The sequence below is a fragment of the Notamacropus eugenii genome, chromosome 1 (assembly GCF_028372415.1).
Source record: "Notamacropus eugenii isolate mMacEug1 chromosome 1, mMacEug1.pri_v2, whole genome shotgun sequence".
Taxonomy (NCBI): domain Eukaryota; kingdom Metazoa; phylum Chordata; class Mammalia; order Diprotodontia; family Macropodidae; genus Notamacropus; species Notamacropus eugenii.
The window spans coordinates 454324828-454338892 of record NC_092872.1 but is presented as its reverse complement, the minus strand read 5'-3'; the positions used below and the strand labels follow the sequence as shown (position 1 = coordinate 454338892).

The window sequence follows — 14065 nt, the reverse complement described above, 5'->3', positions numbered from 1 at the left end:
CCTTTTATTAAGGGGGTTTGCTCTGTGAAGTTTGGATTCAGTCTAAGGGCCACACTTGAGGACCTAGAGGACCACATGTGGTCTCAAACCCACAGGTTTCCCACCCCTGCAACCATTCCAGCAAGCAATTGTAATTATGCAAAATAAAAATGTCTAGTGTCCATGATCTTTTATCCAGTTACCCTACTGCTAGACATATAATCCTGGGGAGGTAAAAAAAAAAAAAACTCCTATAAAATGAAACAAACAAAAAAAGCAGAAGAAAATTTCCCATATACACCAAAATATTCAGAGCAGCACTTTGTGTGGTAGTAAAGAACTGAAGAAAATTCCCCCACTGATTGGGGGAATTATTAAATAAATGTGTGGCCTATGGCTATAATGTTATGTAGCTTCAGTGTAAGAAAATAAGCATGAAGAATTCAGAGAAGCGTGGGAAGACACATGAAGTGATGCAGAGTGAAGTGGAATTAGAAAAACAATATAGACAATAACTAAAACAACGTAAACAGCAAGGAAAAAAATCAAGCCTAATGCTGTATGATGAGAATGAAGGAGAAAAGAGATAAGAAAACATACCTTCCTTATCTCTTTTTGGAGATGGGGGACTATAGGTGCAGAATGCTGCTTATGCTGTCAGATGTCATTGGCATGTTGGTTGGTTTCATTGAAAATTTTCTTTCTTTTTTTGTTCAAAGGGATAAATTCCTAGGTAGGGGTATATTTGGAAATAACAGTGATGTAAAAACAAGGGGTATCAATGAAAATGTTTTAAAATTTTTTCATATCCTTTCACCATATCTCTATTGAGCAATGACACTTTGTCTTAAATATTTATGTCAATTCCTTATATATCTAGATATCAGATTTTTATCAGAGATATTTAATGGAAAGATTTTTTCCTCCTTGCCAGATATTGTATGTGAGAAAACTTTTATGTAATTGAAATTTTTTGGATCATCTCTAGTCTTTATTTGGTTAAGAATTTTGTGAAAGGTACCTCTATGACCCTTAAAGTCACCTCCAGCTCTGGGTCTATGATTCTATGATCTGTTGCTCTCTAATTATTTCTGATGGTGTAACTATTTATATTCAGGTTGCATATCTATTTGGAGCTTATAGTGGCATAAACACTGGTCTAAATCCAATTTCTGCCAAAGTGCTTTCCAATTTTCTGAGCTGTTCTATCAAATAGGAATCATTCTTCTAGTAATTTGTGTTCTGGAATTTGTCAAATAATGGGCTACTATTTTTTATTGCTTCTGGTTGTCTAGTCTATTTTATTGATCTACTTTTCAGTTTTTAGCCAGTACCAAATAATTATATTACCACTTTATAATATCAATTTATAATGTAGATAAATATATAAAATTTGGAAAAATAAACCTCTTTTGAAAAAGTTTGATTGCTTTTAGTCAATAAAGAAATTAATTGATTTTATAAGATAGAATTTATGTAGTTGAGTCTGTGGCCTTTTTGCAGTTTGACTAGTACAGCTAGGTGGCACACAGGATAGAGTGCTGAGCCTCGAGTTAAGAAGACTTATCTTTGTGAGTTCAAATCTATCTCTAGACACTTACTAGCTGTATGACCCTGGGCAAGTTGCTTAACCCTGCGTGTCTCAGTTCCTTGTTTGTAAAATGAGTTGGAGAAGGAAATGGAAAACCATTCCAGTATATTTGCCAAGAAAACCTCACAATGGGGTGATGAAGAGTCAGGCATGACTGAGATGACAGAATGCCAACAAATACAGCTAATGATACCATCGAATCTCTTTTTCTTACATTTATCTCATCATTCCGGCTTTAGAAAATTTGATCTCAGTTCAAAACCAATGAATAGTTTTTCTGTTTGCTGAGTTTTCAGAAATCTATACTCTAGTTCCATTCTCAGTATTGTTTTTATATGTGGTTTTTTAGAAGTCATTGAAACTTTGCCTGAAGTCCCATGCCTGTTTGTGAGTGATTTTGAAAGCTTGCTTCATTCTTAATGTTAGACTTGTGGTTTAGCTTTATAAAGTTTCACTGAAAGGGATTTCCCAGCAGATTCTAGGGACTGTACCTCAAGTCTGCATCTCCTTTAGAAGAATCATAATGTCTGAGTTAAAAGGGACTCCAGAGGCCGTCTAATCTAACCCATCCCTGCACAAGAATTCCCTCTCCAACATACTCAACAAGTGTTCATCCAGTGTTTGCTTAAAGATGTTCAATGAGTGGAAACCTGTTAGGTCCTGTGGCAGCCCAACGTACTTTTGGATAGTGGTGTCAATCATGTTTTTTCCTTATTTCATGCCTAAATTTGCCTCTCAGTAAATTCTACCTATTGCTTCTGGTTCTGACTTTTGTGACCAAGTAGAACAGGTAGAATTCCTTTTCCATATGATGGTCGCCAAAAGTAAGAAGACAACTAGAATGTTCTACCTAAGTAATTTTTCCCCCTCAGGTTAAATGTTCCCTCTTCCGTAAAGAAATGTTCACATGGCTTGAACTCATGGTCCTTTATCATTCTGGTCATAGTCCTCTGATTCCTTTCCAGTTTATTAATGTCTTTCTTCAAATATAATGGCCAGAACTGACCACAATACTCTGCATGTGGCTTGATGAGAGCAGAGTATAGCAGGATTATTACTTCCCTACTCCTGAATCCTATAGCTCTCTTAAGATTATATTAGCTTTCTTTAGCTGCCACATCACACTATTGACTCATGTTTCTAGTTCACTAAGACCGCTAGATTTTTCAGATGAACTTCTCTATTTAGTCATAAATCTCCTATCCTATATTTGTAAAGTTGATTTTTTGAAAGCAAATGTAAATACTTTGTGTTTGTCCCAATGAAATTTCATCTTATTAAATTCATATCCACATTCTAACCTATTGAGATATTTTTAGATCTTGACGGTACCATCCAGTGTGTTAGCTGTCCTTCTTCGCTTTGTGACATCTGCAGATACGATTAACATGTATTTAAGCAAATCACTGATCAAATGTTAAATGGTACAGGCTCAAGTCCAGACTCCTTGAGCCCTCTACTAAAATCCTTCCAAGCAGATATTAAACCATGGATGAGTATTTTTTGGGTCTAACCATTCAACTAGATACAAATCCATCTTACTCACTATTTTGTCTATTGTCTAACATACATTTCTTCATATTTTCCACAAGAAACTATGTTGACAGCTTCTATTGATCATTAATCTAACAGCCCTGTTAAGAAAGGAAATGAGGCTAATCTGGCAAGAGCTATTCTTGGTGAAGCCATACATCCTCTTTGTGATCAAGGTCTTTTTTTCTAGATGTTCTCCAGCTATTCCTTTAATAATACTTGCAAGAATTTTGTCAGGAGTAGAGGAAGTATAGGACAATGGAAAGTGCATTAGTTTTGGAGTCAGAGGACCTTGTTTTGCATTCCAGATTTGCTACTCACCAACATTATATCAGGTAAGTCACTTAATGTTTCTGTGCCTCAGTTTCCTTATTTGTAACATAAAGGGGTTTAATTAGATGAACCTTAAGGTTTCTTTTAGCTCTAAATCAGTGATTCTATAATCCTAAGAGGTTAAGCTCCTTGACCTATAGTTTTCAGACTCTACTTTCTTCCCCTTTTTTGGAAAATCAAGACAGCATTTGCACCTTTCTAATCCTATGGTACCTTTCTTGTTTCTCCATGAACTTTCACGTATCACTGACAGTGGCTCAGCAATGGCACTTACCAGCTTGTTCAGTACCCAAGGATGGCATATCTAGGCCTCTTAACTTAGAGTAATTGAGAGTATGGGGTTGTGAAGGACACTTGATTAGAGGCTTGTCTGGTAGATTTTTTCTAAAGAGGTTGGATATTAGAGAGAATTTTTCAGATGTAAACATTTGTTTTGCCCGAAATATTTCCAAAGTGCATACATTGGCTGTATTTAATCCATTAGATTCTCTTATTTAGGCCTGGGCAGGTGCTTCCTCAGTTCATAAGCCCTCTGGAATTTGTTGTTTCCAAAATCTTTTATTTTAGGATGGTGTCTTCCCTTATCAGCAGAATCTTCTATGTCTACGGGCTGCTCACACTGGATGCAGTGAAGGTTCCTTGGTAACTGTGTAAAAGGTTGGAGTTCCCACAACCTGATTACCTCCTCCTATTGTTACATTGAATGCAATCTTACACTATTTACTAAGAGAGATAGTCTCCAGGGCTAGGGAGGGGTATGCATATATGTGTGGTATGTGTTTGTGTGTATGTGTGTATACATGTTTATGGAGGCAAACTAATTTCTATATCAGGGGATATAGTTGTGAGGAGGCCTTAAAGGAGAGAAATGGATTCCCATTACTCTGCTTCTGCCTTGGAAACCAGCACAGGCAGGGTTGTCTTTCCTCATCTCCCTTAAGTCTAGTGCCTTCCCTCTGTTGATTGTTTCCAATTTATCGTATATGTGTGTTTGTGTGTGTGTGTGTGTATGTATAAGTGTTTGTATGTTGTATCTCCCATCAGATTGTAGAGTCCTTGAGAGCAGGAACTGTTTTTTGCCTTTCTTTGTATCCCCAGAGCTTATCACAGTGCCTGGCACATAGTAAATGCTTAATAAATACTTATGATTGACTGATTGAATATCTGTAGAGACAGTTATACATTTCCAAGCTCTAAGGGGTATATTTTTTTCAGTGCTTATCTCTTACTCCTGCCCTTTCCCCAATTCAAAGTCAAAACCTGACCTTATGTTCTTTACTGTCGTTGTATGTCAATATTTCAAGGATCTATGATTTCCCTGATGAGGGTACTCCCTCCACTAGTATAGGTTGTCATCTCTCCACAACTTAATGAGTGGTCTTCAAGAACTGCTGCAGCAGTTCATCCAACAGCTCGTCTGGCAAACAGCCTCTTTGAATTCTTCCAGACTGTCCCTCAGAAAACAGGCATACAGTTGTATCAAATTATATGGATAAGACCATGATGTGGTGGTTTAATAAGCTAAATGATGTAGAAATAAAAGTCAAGCACCTATTTTAAGTTGATGCCACAGTAGGAGCTGACGTCTAGAAAATGGGCTAAGCTTTAATGCAAAAAATCTGTCAAATTCATCATCGAGTGACATTTATGTTCTTGCCTTGATGCCTTCCCTGCAGCACTGCTGTGAGGATCAGAGGAGGTAATGGATGGGAGAGCTCTTCATAAACTAGAAAGCAACACACAAATGAGAAGGGTTGTCAGTGTTATCATCATGCTTAATAGAAAATAATGCCAAATACAAAAACCTTGGTAAAACCAAAGGGCCACACCAGGTAGAAGAGCCTATTTCCAAAGACATCTAAAACTCTTTGCATCTCATTTTGTTGTTGCAATAGCCTGAAATTTAGACACTCCGAAATTATTCAAGAATATACAAACTTAACTGACATTGACAAAATGTGTTAATTTAGTTGTTTTTAAAAGCAGTTTGCTAGTTCAAGGGGGTAGGGAGGGATTGAGAGGTACCTTTGTATGTGTGCATTTGTATAACTCCTACTATGTGCAAAGTACCTTAGAAATATTGCTTCATTTTATGCTTACAATGCTGTGAAGTAGGTGCTATTATTATCATTGTTTTAGAGTTGAGGAAACTGAGGCAAAACAGAGGTTAAGTTATTGTCCCCAGAGATAATATTTGAACTCAGGCCTTCCTGACTTCAGGCCTAGAGCTCCATCTACTGTGCCACCAGCTACCTCTAAATAAAACTTCGTTATATTTTTGGAGAGATGAGAAAGAACCAGCAGAGAAGAGATTGAAGGTGAACAGGAGAGAAGTGATGACAGCTGGAGAAGGGTATTAGAGGAATTCAGAAGGGACGGGATAAAAGGCACAAGCTGAGTTCCCTTTAGTGAAAGGGGATGCACATTTCTTTGTGACCAAAAGCAAGAAGAGAGTGTGTGATGCTTTTGGGATGTTTCCAGTAGTAAAATGGAGGCAGTACCTATCAGTAGTAGGCTCTATCTTTTTAGTGAAATATAGGAGGTAAAGCTATCTTTCTATAATTTAAGAGGATGGAGTTATGATTTAGGGACCAAGGGAAGGGAAAAAGGCTTGGAGTAGTCATTGTGAGAAGTGAGGTAGGGAATGAGTAAGAGTAGTGTAAAAGAATTGCTTCACAGAGGCTAAGGTAACCTGTCCGTAATGGGTCAGGTGGGAGGGGATGGGATGGGATGTGAAATCTGCTTGATTTTGTGACTTTCTTCATTATGGTAGGGTTGAAGACTTTGGTGGAAGTCAGACATCTGAGAGTGGTAGACTCAGCCTACAAGCAGCTCTCAGCAGTCCCTAGTGACCCCAAGGCAGACAGGATATTTTCATTCTTCTGACATTGATAACTGGGGGAATAGCAGTGGCTAGCAAGGTAGGCACTGGGAGTTTTTAATAGTGGAGCAATTGTTACACCTTTGTTGAGAATAGGAGTAAAATTTTAACTTTTGTATCTGAGTCATCCTCCACATGTGAAAAAAACCCTTAAGGGGCAGGAATATACTTATTGTCACACTGTGAATGTATGTGACTGGGTCTGTATCACAGTGTTATTCATAGTCTGAGAGTTGTGGCAGAATAATCGAATGCTAGCGGTTACTCTGAAATGAGAATTAGGCTCCTTTCACAAAGTAGGTACTTAAAGTATTCCACATTCCAGTATCCAGAACTCTGTGCTTACATGGACTAGATATACTCTTTGGGGGCTACTCCCCAAAATATTACTCTCAGTGTTTCAGTATGTTCCTACTCATGTATACCAAAAATTTTATGGCAATATTTTTTGTGATATCAAAGATTTTGAAGCACAAGTCTTCAGCAGTTAATGGCCATTGCTGTTGGAGGGAGTGTCGGTGCATGATTTTCTGTTTGCAGATGATTGAGCACTCAGTGCAACCTCTGAAGCTTTCTAGGGATGTACACATCTAACATGAATTGCCAGAGCTAGCTTAGGTGTTTGGGAGGCTCCAAAGAAAAGTTTGGGAGAGAAGAGGTATTAGACTGACTACTCAACTGAAGATCTACAGAGCCATTGTGCTGACCTTATTGTTGTATGCATGTAAAATATGGACAGTCTACCAGCTCCATGCCAGGAAACTGAATTGCTTCCATTTGATTGTCTTAGGAAGATTCTGAGGATCACCTGGCAGGATAAGGTACCAGACCCTGAAGTCCTTCCTTGAGCTGAACTGCCAAGCCTTCAAACTATGCTTCAGAGAGTGCAACTCCAATGGGCTGGCCATGTTGTTTGAATGTAAAATATATGCTTGCCAAAAAGACTATTTTATGGAGAACTCGCATGGTGGTCAGAAGTGATACAAGGACACTCTCAGGGTCTCTCTCAAGAACTTTGGATTTGATTGTGCAACGTGGGAGACACTGGTACAAGACCATTCAGCATGGCATGCCCAAAAAAAGGAGCTGTGCTCTGTGAGCAAAGCAGAATTGAGACAGCACAAAGGAAATGTAGGATGCACAAATTTGGAGTACCCACCCCAAATATTCACATGGACTATCTGTGCCCAATGGTAGAGCATTCCAAGCTTGTATTGGTCTGATCAGCCACAGTGGGACAAACTGAAACTTCTCTTTATCATGGTGATATCATTTTGGTCCTCTTCGAGAAGGAAAGACAACAACTATATCTCTGCTCAGTGGATCTGATAAGACCAACCTTGCCCCGAAGGGCTATGAAAAGATAAAGGATTTGACCAATCTGTCTGGTAAGAGCTCTGTAGAAAGACTTTGATGAGGTTCAGGTAATAGGACTGCCCATGGCAGTAATGCTTCAGTAGATGGTGGATATAGGCTTCCAACAATATGGCATCGTTGATGACATCCAAGTCACTGCCGTTCTTCTTATAAAAGCATGGCTGTCCTTGGTGAGTACAAGAAGCGTCCATAATGTCATCTGCTACTAGGAAGAAAGCCTGGAACAGCACCACATACCAGCTCACTGCTAGTGCTGTCTGTAGATCATCAGCATCCAGCTTTCCGGGTTCCACCAGCTCTCAGAATACCATGAGCACTGACAAGCTTCAGTTGTACTTTCCCCCAAGGGCATTGTACTGTAGGATGGCCTTGAGCCTGTCTATGGCATCTCCCACTTCAGGATGCCCTATCCCATCCTCTGTCAGGATATTTACAATCTGGGAGAAATGCGAGATGAAGTCTTGCTTTGGGTAAAAATTGATTTCTGATCTCTGTTCATTCTGGTACTTGGATGCTGCCACAGCCTTCTTGGGTGGTAAGGGGGCAAATAGGCCTTGAAAGACGTGATATGTGAAGACACTTCCACTCCATCCCTTTACAGAAGTGGGAGGTCCACAAGTGCACATTGCACATATTTTCCAGACTTTTTTGACGTATTGATGAGTTATGCTGATTTATTCTCTCTCTCTGTGTCTCTTTCTCATCTTTAAAAATATTATTGGTTATATGGGATAGCTCGTTGGGAGGGCAGGGCAGAAATACTAGAGGAAATGATAATGTGATGTAAAAAGCCCCAGAAGACATCAATAAAAATATGTAAAAGTATTATTTCTCCAAGGGTGGGCTTGTGAACTCTCCTCTTTAACCACCTGGGTTGGTACTCCTAGTTCCCTTTGTTCTTCTCCAGCTACTATTGGTCCTTACTCTTAGTTCTTTTGTGTTCTGTGAAAAAAGGGGCAGATTCTATGTAGACTCTTTTTGTAGAGCAGCATAGAAGGTTGCTTCCCCCAGTATATATCTCACAAAAGTGCCAGCCAACCAATTCATCTTGGGGATAGCTCCAGTTACTGAGACTTAATGCAGTAGTCTTAGGTCTCTCAATTAAGTGCCAAAGATATGTCCTTACACTCCACAAGAAGATGCTCTTAAAAGTTCCAAAGCCTCATTTTCCTGTAAGCTCCTCAGGTTGATCATGCAACTCCTTTGACTAACTACTTTGCATTAATAAATGATTAATATTGATTGATTTGAATTGAATTAGCAAGTTGGAAATGAGGGAAGGTAGGTGGTGGTTCCAGATAATGGTGGAGATGAAGAGCACAGAGGAAAGTTCTAGGATAGGTGGGAAGGATTATGATGTAAAGACCAGTCAAACTCTGGGTGCAGATACACCACAAGAAGGGGAGGAGCATCTGCTAGAGAGAACTGCTCTTGACAGATTGGGGAGGAAGGCAGGTCTTCATCATAGCAATAGGACCCTAGGTTTGGGTTGGGTGAAGAAGTGTTATTTAGCATGGTGCTAGAACTCTGAAGGTGGGGCCAGGCAAAGGAGTCTGGTCATTATGTGCTGTGTGATGTAGACCAGTGGAAGACCAAGAGGCAATGAGATGGTGAGACATGAGATAGAGATAGTGTTTTCTGAACTGAGGCACTGAAGTGTTAGACCATAGAATCAAGACTGTATATAGAAGCAAATGAAACCTCCCAGGGAAGAGGGACCAGGAGAAGTGGGAGGGGTAAGAGAATTAACAGTAATGATGAGAGTAAAGATGAGGTTTTATATGGGTATGAGAGTGGGGGAAGTAGAAAAGATAGTAGGTTATAGTTGAGAATAGAGTGGAATTTTGAAATGGTACAAGATGTGATCATGCCAGTGCGTAGCAGAAGTGCGGTGGACAAGTTGGTTCTTGGAGTTGAGGAGGTTGAATATTGTGTGATCATTATATTATTGGAGTCATCAGCATGAATGTAGAAACCTGGAGGAGGATGACAGGGGATGGGGTGGAAAGGAAGAACATGAGCTAGATGATAAAGCTTTTGAGAAAGTGCCTGATAGAAAATGAAGACAGTAAGAATGGGGAAAAGATGATTAGACAGACTTCAAAAGAGGAAAGGTTACTAAAGCTGGAGGTAGGGTAAGGGTCTGGAAGTAGAATTGGGGAATAAGGAATATGGCAACTTTTCTTTCTGATCCTGTCAATATTAAGAGACAGGGAAAAGAACGGCTTTCAGTGGGGATGACTGCATTATATGTGAAAAAAAGGGCATAGTGGAAAGGATACTGGCTTTGTATTTAGGAGATCTGCCTTTGAATCATAGTTCCTTATTCCCCATATGACCTCGGGCAAGTGATTTAACTTCTTTAGACTGATTTCTTCTTTTTAAAATGAGGGGGTTGAACTGGACTCAGATGATCTCTAAGGTTCCAACTCACTTTTGATCCTGTGGTTTCCATAGCATCGTGGAGGGAAAGTCAAGTTTATTTTAAAATTAAAAGGGAAAAGAAAAGTTAGTTGAAAGTTCAAGGATAAAGGAGACTTTGTTGAGAATAGAGCAGGGGTCCTAAGTGGCACAGTGACCAAAACATTTATGTGTCAAATGGAATTCCTAAACTTTTCTGATTTGGGCAGTTACAGTGGGTTCAATCTTGTGAAATTTAAAAAAAAGCATACTTTTAAAATTTTGAATTTAAGGAACACATACAAGAGAGATCATTTCCATATACAAAGTAGAACAAAAAAAGAGAATATTATGTGAAACTATGAATCTCTGTTATATACAACTTACCTTTCTGGAAGTATGTAACAAATTCAATATGTTACTTTCAAAGATACTTTGCTTGCCTGTTTCCTCCTTGATTCCTTTTGTTCTTTTCTGTAAATTTAAAAATATGCTTCAATGACCTTTTTATTTTTTGGTAGGGGGAATTAATGCTACAGATAGTTCCTTCCTCCTCCATTCCCCTATCCTATACCAACAGAAAAAAACAAGACGTAATCTTGTAACAAATATGCATAATCAAGCAAAAAAACCGCAAACAAACCAATTTTCCATGTCTAAAAATGTATCTCATTCTTTGCCCTGTATCTATCACCTCTCTGTGTGGGTAGTGTTCTTTCTCACCAGCTTCATCATCATTGAATTCTCTAGTTTTTCAAAGTTGTTTTTCTTTAAAATGTGTCCTCCTGATTTCTATTTGCCTTACTCTGCATCAGTTCATACAAGCATTTCCAAGTCTCTCTTAACCCATGCTTTTAATCGTTTCTTACAACATAATAATAATATTTCCTTACTTGCATGTACCACAACTTGTTCAGTCATACCCCAGTTAATGGGCATCCCTTTTTCTTTGCTACAACAAAAAGAGCTGCTATAAATATTTTTATATTTTACACCCAGAATGGCTAGATCGATTCACAGCTCCACTGTGCCCATTTCCCCCCAGCAACTCTAATATTTATTATTTTCCTCTTTTGTCATCTTTGGGTATAAAGTGAAACCTCAGAGTTGTATAAATTTGCATTTCTGTAATTATTAGTGATTTGGAACATCTACTCATACAGTTGTTGATCACTTGGATTTCTTTCTTTGAGAATTGCCTGTTCATCTCCTTTGACCATTTATCTGTTGGGGAATGACGGTCATCCTCATGTAAGGCATGTCCCAAAAGTGTTAGTGCAGTTTTAAGCTTTAGGAGTTCATTCTTGTGGCTTGTGGCCTATATTATAGAAAGCTTTAAGCTTTTGTAACTTAAAAGTACACTAAGACTTTTGGGACACCCCGTATTTGAATCAGTTTCTTTTATATCTTGGATGTTAAACCTTTAGTAGGGAAACTTGCTACAAAGGAATTTTTTTTCACATAACACTGGCATGGTTTTGTGCTTTGCCCCATCCTGGAATATCTCTAGTGGAGGAGGGCATACACATGTAGGAGATTCATATGGTAAGCACAATGTCAGGAACCCTTGTGGCTAGGAAAAGACACACATGTAGAAAGCATACATATAGAGCATAATTGTGGACAAGGCAGTTCTTACCTCTGATCCCCTAGGACTGCTGATGTATCCGGGTGATATACTGTACAGTGCCATTGTACTGCTTTCTGCTGGGCATTTCTTCCCTTTTCTGGGCATATTGCCTTGGCAGACATGTCATCTCTATAGAGGGTGTCACATTGTCCATTGGCATCTCTGGCTGCCATGTTTCTTGTCTTGTTTTTTGCTCTTAGGGGCTATCTACTGTCTCTCTGCTCCCATCTACTAAGGTGTAGTGGCCAGGAAACTGATGACAAAGGCAGGCTAAGCCTGGTTAGTGATAGCCTTTGGGGCTCTAACCTAACTGCCCTAGCTAAGGTCAACCCACAAAAGCTCACCAGAGCATCCCCAGGCAAAAATTTTCTAATTTTTTGATTGGTTTTGTCTGGTACTATTTTGAAGTCCATGGTCCCAGAGTTAAGATTCCTTGTAACTCTTGTTCATGAAGATCCTTTGTCCCTGAGCCCATTTGGTGGACATTTTCTTCCTCCCTGCCCCCCCACCTTGAAAAAAAAATTAGCCACAGGAGCTGGGTAGAAGCTAGGATAATGAAGCCCACGTCATTCTCCTGTCCTATTTGATCGACATACAAATGACAGTGAGCAAAGCCACAGGTAAGTGAACAAAGCAGGATAATTGCCTTCTACCCTCCCTGCCCACATTCCTGCCTCCTTTTTTGTGTATATTCACCAGCAACAAAAGACTTGGCTTGTGTATTGGATTCTTTCCAACATAAAACCTTGCTGCCTCCCTGCATAGTCAGAGAAGTCATTTTCAGCACCCTAGGCAAGCAAGGCAAGAGAAAGTTGAAAGTCAAAAGATTTTTTTTTTTTTTTGCTTCTCTGTGGTTTGAGGAACCTAGTGCAGGCTCTCATTCCCACCCTCATGGATGAGGACAGTCACTTCCTAAGGGGTCTGCCCACCTCCACTCTCTCCTCCCTCCAGCCCATCCTTCCTTGTGCTGGCAGACTAATCTCCTTTCCCCTTTCACTGGTGGTTAGCAAGGCTGTCTTTTTCAAAGCCACTTTTGAAGTCAGAGAGAGCTTGGAGCATAGAAGAGCCCTGTGGAGAGGAGAGAAAGAGGAGAATAAAGTTCATTTACAAAGACTGATGGGTTTGAGCAAACACGGTGTCAGTGTGTATTGCCACGTCTATGTTTCTCTCTTGATTTGTGTGCTGAGCAAATGCAGGCTTGCACCCTGAAGAAACCTTCTATCTTGGGCCAGCAGAACCCTCCCTCTCTGTGTGTGGCTTAGGCAAAGCTGCTGTGAGATGGATTGAGTAATAAGAGGCATTGCATGTGTTTGAATCCATATTGCATCTCTTTTCTTTAGGCCCCTAACTCTGCTGAATTTACCATGTACTGTTTCAAACCCTCAACAATCTTTGATTTTCTTTTTCTCTTAACTTTCCTTGGATTGAGGAGGCCAAAAGAAAATTAAAATTAGCCACAGGAGCTGGGTTAGCCCACCCCATTTCTTTATGGGTCACCTCAAAGGACCATCTTCTATTGTTGTGCAGTCACAGAATGTTTCCTGCTCATTCTCATGGCTTGTGGTCTATGATATAGAAAGCTGGACTACCAGGTTCTAATTAATTTGATAAATCAATCAATTGGTTAAGTATTTACTACATGCCTTTTGTGAGTCAGGCACTGTGCTAGACACTGGGGATACAAGTACAAAGAAAGAAACAATCCCTGCTTGCAAAGAACTTACAATCTAACGGAAGAGATAACAAGTATGCATAAAAACATAAACAGCACAAAGTTAATAAATACAAACCCACAAAGTAGTGAAGTACAAGGTAGCTAGGGAAGGTGGACATCAGCAGTTGGCAGGATCGGGAAAGGTATCATGCCTTTTACCTGAGCTCTGTCTTAGAGGAAGAGGGCTTTGTGAGGCTGAGGTAAGAAAGGAATACATTCCAGGTCTGGAGGATGACCAGTACCACATCATCAAAGCTTGCTGTGTGACCCTGGGCAAGTCACTTCACCTCTGTTTGCCTCAGTTTCCTCATCTGCAAATTGGATATGACAACAGCAGCTGCCTTCCAAGTTGTTGCAAGGATCAAAAGAGATCACATCTGTGAAGTACTGAGAGAAATGAAGTGATCTGTCTGGGTCACATATTTTGTAGGTGCCTGAGGTGGGAAGGATAATAGCTAAACATTTATAGAATGCTCTGAGATTTGCAAAGTGCTTTACTCATTTTATTTATTTTCGTCCTTACAACCTTGTGAGGTAGGTGCTATTATTACCTTCATTTTACAGATGAGGAAATCGAGACTGAGAAGGTATAAATGACTTGCCTACAGTCACCTAGCTAATAAGTGT

At 39.6% G+C, this 14065-nt stretch overlaps 1 long non-coding RNA gene across 1 annotated transcript; it reads right to left on the bottom strand.

Annotated features, from left to right (window-relative positions):
- Nucleotides 1–5016: 5016 nt before the first annotated feature.
- LOC140519220 (uncharacterized) lies at nucleotides 5017–12353 on the bottom strand. Its single transcript, XR_011972131.1, has 3 exons — nucleotides 11734–12353; nucleotides 10482–10568; nucleotides 5017–5162 (listed from the first exon to the last, which is right to left on the bottom strand). It is a non-coding gene; the product is annotated as an uncharacterized lncRNA (long non-coding RNA).
- Nucleotides 12354–14065: the final 1712 nt, after the last annotated feature.